The sequence below is a fragment of the Haliotis cracherodii genome, unplaced genomic scaffold (assembly GCF_022045235.1).
Source record: "Haliotis cracherodii isolate W230 unplaced genomic scaffold, xgHalCrac1.p SCAF_17, whole genome shotgun sequence".
Taxonomy (NCBI): domain Eukaryota; kingdom Metazoa; phylum Mollusca; class Gastropoda; order Lepetellida; family Haliotidae; genus Haliotis; species Haliotis cracherodii.
The window spans coordinates 17,957,875-17,967,900 of NW_027266272.1; positions in this window are offsets into that span (position 1 = coordinate 17,957,875).

The following is a 10,026-nucleotide window of genomic DNA, read 5'->3' on the forward strand; positions in this document are numbered from 1 at the left end:
AGGACATATGAGGGTATACACATGTCATTAGGCAGGACATATGATGGTTAACACATGTCATTAGGCAGGACATATGATGGTAAACACATGCCATTAGGCAGGACATATGATGGTAGACACATGCCATTAGGCAGGATATACGATGGTTAACACATGCCATTAGGCAGGACTTATGATGGTAAACACATGCCATTAGGCAGGACATATGATGGTAGACACATGTCATTAGGCAGGAGATATGATGGTAAACACTTGTCATTAGGCAGGATATATGATGGTAGACACATGTCATTAGGCAGGATATATGATGGTAGACACATGTCATTAGGCAGGATATACGATGGTAAACACATGTCATTAGGCAGGATATACGGTGGTAAACACCTGCCATTAGGCAGGATATAAGATGGTTAACACATGCCATTAGGCAGGATATATGATGGTAGACACATGTCATTAGGCAGGACATATGATGGTAAACACATGCCATTAGACAGGACATATGATGGTTAACACATGCCATTAGGCAGGACATATGATGGTAAACACATGTCATTAGGCAGGATATATGATGGTAGACACACGCCATTAGGCAGGATATACGATGGTTAACACATGCCATTAGGCTGGATATATGATGGTAAACACATGTCATTAGGCAGGACATATGATGGTAAACACATGCCATTAGGCAGGACATATGATGGTAAACACATGCCATTAGGCAGGACATATGATGGTTAACACATGATGATTGGTCATATGAGATGAGGACAGAATCCTAATGACCCGCAAATTCTGTTGCAGAGTCTGCGCACCATCAACTCTTAAACCGAAGCAGAAGTCATCTATTGTGAGCGGGAACTCAAACATTATGTGACATTATGGACAAGCATGTCTATTGGCCAGCCATGCCCTTAGAGAAAAGTAATAGTTCAAAGGATCTGGGCGTTGATTGTGGTGTTGGTGACAGTCTATGTACCAGCATGCACGAGGTCATTGATTTGACAGGGGAGGAGGAGGAAGATTGGATGTCGTTTTCTTTGCAAGGCAGAGCTGATGACGTTCCTGACAGGGAAGCAGCAGATGAAGACACTGTTGTTGTTAATGTATTCAGCTTTATAAGCGATGACTTTGATATGGGTCAGGATCTTGTTACCAATGGTTACAGGAAAGGGGGGCTGCTGACTCAAAAAGAAGCTGAATTTGATAGGATATTTAATGGGTCTTTGGAAGATTGGGAAGGAGGTTCATCGGGGGATGAAGATGATGAGGTTGAGGCATTTGATCCAGGTGAGTACGTGGAAACAACGATGGAAGAATCAAAGTGTGAAATTATTGAGATTCCCAAACCTGACCAGCAAAAGGTCGAGGTAGGGTCCCAAAGAAATTCTGAAACTGGAAATGAACAGGAAAGCAGTGACCAGAACAAACGGAAGTTTCCTAAAAATACTGAAATTGAACAACAAACAGATCCTGATGATGAAAGCTGTGGGCACAAAATATGCTGCCAAGAACAATATCAGGAAAAGGTGCCAGATTATGAACATGATGAACCTAAAAAGAACAACCAGAAAGGCCATCACCAAATTTCGGAGATAGATTTCACAGATCCTCAGATTCCAGGTACAGAGGAATGTTTTCCTGCAAAACTCCCAAAGGTGAATAGAGATGATGTAACTGGTGGGTCAGTTGACATGGAACAAGCATCTATTTTTCAGGGTACACACCAAATCAATGGAGAACACAAGGTGGGGCAGAAGCAAGGGAAGTCCAGCAAGGATGTTGACAATTCCAAGTTTTCCTGTTACATGTGTCAGTTTACTGCCAGTACCATTGTTAATGTAGTGGGTCATCTGCAAGACCATCACCAACAGGACTATTCCAGATATGAAGTAGTAAGACTATCTCGCGCTAAGTCCAAAGAGCGGAAAAATAAATACTGCATTTTTCCCTTATCAAAGGGATTGAAAAGTTCTCATAGGGTAAACATTTTTAAGAGCAAGTTAGTACAAACAAATGATATATTCCCTAAATATAAAGGGGTGATTTCTAACACTGATAAGTTATCAAAAAAGACGGACAATATGGTTGAATGTTGTAGCATAAGACAGTCAAGCGAGATTGACGGGAATCAGGAAAAACTTGGAATATCTGATATATCAGAGCAAAATATGTCTGTAGAGTCAAATGAAAATGACTCTCTACTTCAACCATCCCCTTCACAAGCTTCAAGCCATAATGGTGTTGCAAGTTGTGTAGAAAAGTGCCCATCTCCTATCCAAGTTGCCCAGTTGATAGGTGATGCTGTTGTAGACCCAGCAGATAACAGCATCCATCTCAGCAGCCTCAACAATAAAGTTTCCCAGGTGATAGACGACACTGTTGTAGACCCAGCAGATAACAGTGTCCATCTCAGCAGCTTCAACGATGAAGTTTCCCAGGTGATAGACGACACTGTTGTAGACCCAGCAGATAACAGTGTCCATCTCAGCAGCCACAGCGATGAAGTTTCCCAGGGGATAGATGCTGCTGCTGACGACCCAACAGATAACAGTGTCTGTGATGGCACCCACAATGATGGAGTTTCCCAGGTGATAGACGACGCTGTTGTAGGCCCAACAGATAACAGTGTCCATCTCAGCAGCTGTAAGGAGATATATGTCTGGATGGATAGTACCTCATGTATAACAGATGTAAAAATCCTTGATAATGTTGATAGCTGTGAAAACTGCTGGTCTAGAACGGAACCTCAAGAGATTATACCAAAGGAAAATCTTCTTAAAGAAGGCCCACCAACACAGCCAGATGTTGAAGAGGTAACCAGCAACCTAACAGACGAAACTGTGAAAGACATAGCTTGTTTCTTCTGCACATTTGTGACTGATGATTCAGAGATGCTCCACATCCACAACCAACAAGAACACAGGTGGGACAATTTGTATGGAGATGAATTACAGGAGGCTACTCGGTTAAATATTGCTCAGCTCAGAGCAATTCCATGCTGGTTTTGCCCATTTAAAACAACACTGTTTGAGAAATTCATTGAACATTCATTGAGGTACCATCCCTTGGAGACCATGTGTGACAGTGTTAACCCAGATATCACTACTGGTAGATCAGGTAAGACTAAGGTTTCTCTGTGCCATGATGGAACTTCAGATGTTGATCCCCCACCAGACTGTGATCCTCCTAATGTCCCACGAGAATCTCCCTGCCTAAAGGATATCCTACAGCCTTTGGGAGAAGACACTTCATTAGAAAATCACACTGGTGCCCCAAAACAAACCCATCACTTACAGCGAGTACAAAAGCCAACGCTAAAAAATTTAAGCTCAAGAGGGTCACTGGAAGAAGAATGTCCACCAGACAGTGACAGTTATCACCCTGATTTCGTTCTCCAACAAACTCGCCACCAACAAGAAGTCCAACAGCCTTTGCCCGTAGATGGAAGATTCACAGAGTCTGTGAAAGGCATCGCCAGTTGTCATGGAATAGCTGGACAAACTCCCCACTTACAGGGGGGCCAACAGCCTTTGCCAGTAGATGGAAGTTTGACAGAATCTGTGGAAGACATCGCCAGTTGTCATGGAATAGCAAGACAAACTCCCCACCTACAAGGGGTCCAACAGCCTTCAGACCTGGTAAAGAAACATTTAAGTAACATAGGAATGTGTTCCAGACTTGAAGTCTCACCAGGTGATGGTGACTTTAAGCTGTGTTTTGAAGGCAGATCCTCCTCACTAGCCTCAAATAATTCATATCAGACTCTTCAGGGCTCGTCAGTGCCATGGTTGGAATCATCTGGGATGGTAAAAACAAGGACAAAATCGGTGGATTTGGTACGAGATATCACAGAGAATGGTGTGACTGGTGGCAACAAGTGTTTGAAAATGATAGAAAATTTAGAGAAGATGAAAATGAAATCTAAGAATGAGCACACTCCGAAAAGATGCAAACGAAGGCATCACCGGGACAGTAGCCTGACACCTGAGGATGTCAAGGAACTGTTCAAGGACATCAGTGAGTACACCAGAGTACATCCTGTTGAGGATTTTGCTTCTAACAAGCTTCACAAAAGGCCGAGAAGCTTGAAATTCGGAGCAGTAAAAAGAAATCTTTTTTTTTCTTGTGCTTACAAAGAGGTGTCAAGTAAAGCAAGTGGTGCATGTGGAAAGGGCAGATCTAAGCAGATATTAACATGGGATTCAAACCATGGTCGTAGAATATCTTGCAGCAATCCAAATTACAAGAAGCAATCAGTAGTAGGTGAAAATGGTTCAGATTCTGCTCACCAAACAAGAAGAACGGAGAACGGTTTTGAGGAAAAGTATACTCAAGCTTCAGATATCAGGGTGAATGGACAATGTGAACACAGTTCAGACATCAGGATAATGGGACTATATGAGCACAGTTCAGACATCATGACAGTAGAACCATCTGAGCACAGTTCAGACACAATGACAGTAGAACCATCTGAACACAGTTCAGACATCGGGACAATGGAACCATCTGAGCACAGTTCAGACATCATGACAGTAGAACCATCTGAACACAGTTCAGACATCGGGACAATGGAACCATCTGAACACAGTTCAGACATCATGACAGTAGAACCATCTGAGCACAGTTCTGACATCATGACAGTAGAACCATCTGAGCACAGTTCAGACATCATGACAGTAGAACCATCTGAACACAGTTCAGACATCGGGACAATGGAACCATCTGAACACAGTTCAGACATTGGGACAATGGAACCATCTGAACACAGTTCAGACATCATGACAGTAGAACCATCTGAACACAGTTCAGACATCGGGACAGTAGAACCATCTGAGCACAGTTCAGACATTGGGACAATGAAACCATCTGGACACAGTTCAGACATCATGACAGTAGAACCATCTGAGCACAGTTCAGACATCAGGATAATTGGACCATCTGAACATGGTTCAGACATGACAGTAGAATCATCTAAGCACAGTTCAGACAGAACAAATGAAGCATCTGAGCACAGTTCAGACATCAGGATAATGGGACCATATGAGCACAGTTCAGACATGACATTAGAACCATCTAAGCACAGTTCAGACAGAACAATTGAAGCATCTGAGCACAGTTCAGACATCAGGATAATGGGACCATATGAGCACAGTTCAGACATGACAGTAGAACCATCTGAGCACAGTTCAGACATCATGAGAGTAGAACCATCTGAGCACAGTTCAGACATCAGAACAATGGGACCATCTGAGCACAGTTCAGACATGACAGTAGAACCATCTGAACACAGTTCAGACATCGGGACAATGGGACCAACTAAGCACAGTTCGGACGTCAAAATGATGGGAATATTTGAACACAGTTCAGACATCAGGATAAGGGAGAACATGAAAATGAAATCTAAGAATGAACAGGTCCTGAAAAGACTTAAACAAAGGCATCACCAGGACAGTAGCCTGACACCTGAGGATGTCAAGGAACTGTTCAAGGACATCAGCGAGTACTCAAGAGTACATCCTGTTCAGGATTTTGCTTCCAACAAGCTTCACAAAGGGCCGAGATGTTCGAAATTCAGAGCAGTGAAAAGAAATCTTTTCTCCATCTTGTTTTCTGGTGGCTACAAAGAGGTGTCAAGTAAAGCAAGTGGTGCATGTGGAAAGGGCAGATCTAAGCAGATATTAACATGGGAATCAGACCATGGTCGTAGAATATCTTGCAGCAATCCAAAATACAAGAAGCAATCAGCAGCAGGTGAAAATATTTCCGATACTGCTCAACAGACAAGAACAACATCGAAGAAGGGTTTTGAGGAAAAGTACGCTCGAGCATCAGATATCAGGATGATTGAACAATGTGAGCACAGTTCAGACATCAGGACAATGAAACCACCTGAACACAGTTCAGATATCAGGATGATGGGACCATATAAACACAGTTCAGACATCAGGACGATAGAACCATCTGGACATGGTTCAGACATCAGGATGATGGGACCATATAAACACAGTTCAGACATCAGGACGATAGAACCATCTCAACATGGTTCAGACATCAGGACAATAGAACCATCTCGACTTGGTTCAGACATCAGGATGATGGGACCATATAAACACAGTTCAGACATCTGGACGATACAACCATCTCAACATGGTTCAGACATCAGGACAATAGAACCATCTCGACATGGTTCAGTCATCTGGACAATGGAACCATCTCAACATGGTTCAGACATCAGGACAATAGAACCAACTCGACATGGTTCAGACATCAGGACGATAGAACCATCTGGACATGGTTCAGACATCAAGACAATAGAACCAACTCGACATGGTTCAGACATCAGGACGATGGAACCATCTCTACATGGTCCAGCCATCAGAAGAATGGAGCCATCTCTACATGGTCCAGACATCAGAAGAATGGAACCATCTCGACATGGTCCAGACATCAGAAGAATGAAACCATCTCTACATGGTTCAGACATCAGGACAATGGAACCATCTCGACATGGTTCAGATATCAGGACAATGGAACCATCTCTACAAGGTTCAGACATCAGGATGATGGTACCATATGAACACAGTTCAGACATCCAAATGATGGGACCATATGAACACAGTTCGGACATCAGGATGATTGGACCATCTCAACTTTGCTCAGACATCAGGACAATGGGACCATTTGAGCACAGTTCAGACATCAGGATGATAGAACGATGTCAACTTTGCTCAGACATCAGGACAATGGGACCATTTGAGCACAGTTCAGACAGGACTGTGGGACCATCTTGGCACAGTTCAGACATCAGGATGAAGGGACCATCTCAACTTGGTTCAGACATCAGGATGACTGGACAATATGAGCACAGTTCAGACATCAGGACGATGGGACCATCTCAACTTGGCTCAGACATCAGGACAATGGAACCAACTCGACATGGTTCAGACATCAGGCCGATGGGACCATGTGAACACAGTTCAGACATCAGGACAATCGGACCATCTGAGAATGGATCCAGAACAATTTCTCTTAATCAAAACACTGGCTTCATTTGTAACCATGAGCAGAGTCGATGTCAACCCAGGAAACGAGGTACACAGCCATCACAGAAAATGGAAGAAGAGGTCATGACTGATATCATCTGGTCACATGTGGAAACTGAAAACCAACTTCTCAAGACAAAACGAGGCAGACCGCGTAAAAACAGAACATCAGAATACGGGCCAGATGTTATCACCAGGATTGACTGTTTAAACCCTAAAGCAAGGAAACGAGGTAGGCCCCCCAAACTGAAAGTCCCTTGTAACAGATTAATGACAGAAGCAGACAGTTCTTGCAGCAGATGCAGTCGCTTCTTTGGAAGCCAACATGAAGCAAAGAAGCGAGGTAGACAGTCTAAACAGAACATCCCTCTTAATACATCAGAACTCAGGACAGATGCAGACAGTTCTTGCAGCAGATGCAATGGCCTCTCTGAAAGCCAACATCAAGCAAAGAAACGAGGTAGACCAGCTAAGCAGAACATCCCTCTTAATACATCAGAACTCAGGACAGATGCAGACAGTTCTTGCAGCAGATGCAATGGCCTCTCTAAAAGCCAACATCAAGCAAAGAAACGAGGTAGACCAGCTAAACAGAAAGTGCCTTGTTATAGACCAGAACTCATGGCAGACTCAGACAGTTTGAGAACTGGGAGTGATATGTTCGAAAGCAAACAGAAAGCAAGAAAAAGAGCTTTACACAAGACTACCAACTCAAGCAGATTAGTAGAATGCTTCCATTTAGGTTACAAATATATTTCTGAAATGGCTAGGAAAGATCCTTCTTGGTTCCCTGCAGGATCCAAAGATGCAGTATGTGTGGTGATGGACTTTTTCCCTGTTGTCAACTTAGGAAGACGATGTGATGCTTGGATGCTAAACTTGAAGACATAGTTGGAGATTGTTGGCTCTTGCAGTGCTTCGGTTTATCCACAGCATCAACAGATAGCATTGTTTGTTAAGCAGCCACAATGATGGAGTTAAAGATCAGAGTTGTATTGGAATGATTATTTTGGGACCTTTCTCAACATTTGTCCTTCCACATGCATTATAACAGATGTTGAACCCATGTTGTGTTAACATGTCACTGGTCTTTACCCTGTAGCTTATGCTTGTTTGGCCCATGCATATGGATTGTTATGTGTTGGGTTATAAATGTTATATTTACCATCCAATAGGGCTGGGACGAGTCCAAATTTACTACCTGGTGTAAGCTGCCAAAATCTACCCCTCCTTCAGAGTACACCTGGGTAGATTCTGGGAGCTCTCAGAATCTACCCTGGGGTAGATTTTGGGGACTTCCCAGAATCTACCCCCAGGGGTATAATCTGGGAGTTGCCAGAATCTACCCCGGTGTAGATAATAGTAAATTGTTATCGAATCCAAAAATTCAAAATGTTGTTTTATACATGCAAAGAAGAAAGAAATATTTTTTAAACTAATAAAAAATATCTTTCAAATCACACTGACTTTAACTCATTGTAGTCATCATCAATTTGTAAGTTCGAAAGTTGGTTTTGAGAATTTTGAGAGGAAATGTCTTACACTTATGCTGTTGAATCAGCTTTACTGTGCTTTGTGAATAGACCTACCTACTTTTGATTGCATATAAAATCATTTTGAAACCAATTATAAGTATGCACTTGTGTCTTTAAGAACCTTTGTTTGGAGAGGCATGTATCACAGTATCAAGAATATATTCTGATTATTACCCTACCCTACCCGTGTACCCACTGTAGATCTCAGGAGATGTCTCAAAATGTCCGTTTGGGAACTTTTTTAGCATAGCCCTGGCAAAACGTATTTAGATTCATGTATTAAACAATGTGGTCATACATACACTGAAGTTGACTGAAGTTATATGTTTATTCAACCATATGAAAAGTCAGAAGGAATGGGTGCATAGTAGGGGTGTCACGATACATTGAAATATCGATATATTGCTATTGGTAAGCATTTAAAGTCAATAAATCAATTGTTAAATCAGTTTCCGATCATTAGTATCGATTTCAGTTAGCATATCAATAAAATACATGCAAGGCTGTTAAAATTTGTTTTTCTTTTGATCATGAGTGGAAGTAATTTACACATGATAATGTGGAAGTTGCTTTTTCTTAAATTATTAGGGTAAAGAAAAAACAAATCGGTCATATCTCAAACTTTACTTTTTATTTCTTGTTATGGTTATGACATTCAAAGGAAACTTCAGTTCCAAGGTTTAATTCAACTCTAAAATCAATCTGAAATGATACACTGAAAACTGTCAATATTTATCGCAAAAGTTGCTTGCAATATCAATAGTTATCGCAATAGTGATTTCCAGACCAACAGTCACCCCTAGTGCATAGTCAGAAAGAAAAGCAAACATTAATGACTTGTAGTGTAACCATAGAGTACCAGATAATTTTAGTCATTAGACAATATATCACGTGACTGACCACGGTCCGGGTAGTCCTGTGGGTACCCGGGTCCTACTCAGTACCCACCCGACCCGGGTACCCGAGTTACCCTTCCCAGCCCTACCGTCCAATATGAGAAATAAAAGTTATAAAAATGTTTGGATATGATATGAACCTTTCAAATCTATGATATATTTGATTCTGCACTGCAAGGTTCTGGACAAAAGTGTTTATCAGAATTGTTTTGTTATGGGGTTCAAATTTGTTTAGTTGTTACCAGCAATCTTTTGTCATCTTGTTTACACCCTTGAATAAGCATTATTCGGTTTTATGTTTAGAAATTTGTTTGTCAATGAATGATTTAATGGGAAAATTGTCTTGTCAGATAAACACCTCATCTTTTGTACCAAATACTTCTGTACTGTTATTTCATAGTTGTTGAATAAATACAAATTGTATTTATATGTTTTCAAACATTTTTATCATTACTTTCAATCAAAATTCCGAAGCTGTCTCTACTCTAACAGGGGGCACGGGTGGCCCAGTCATCTAAGGCACCACGATTCGCTGTGCAGAGTTGC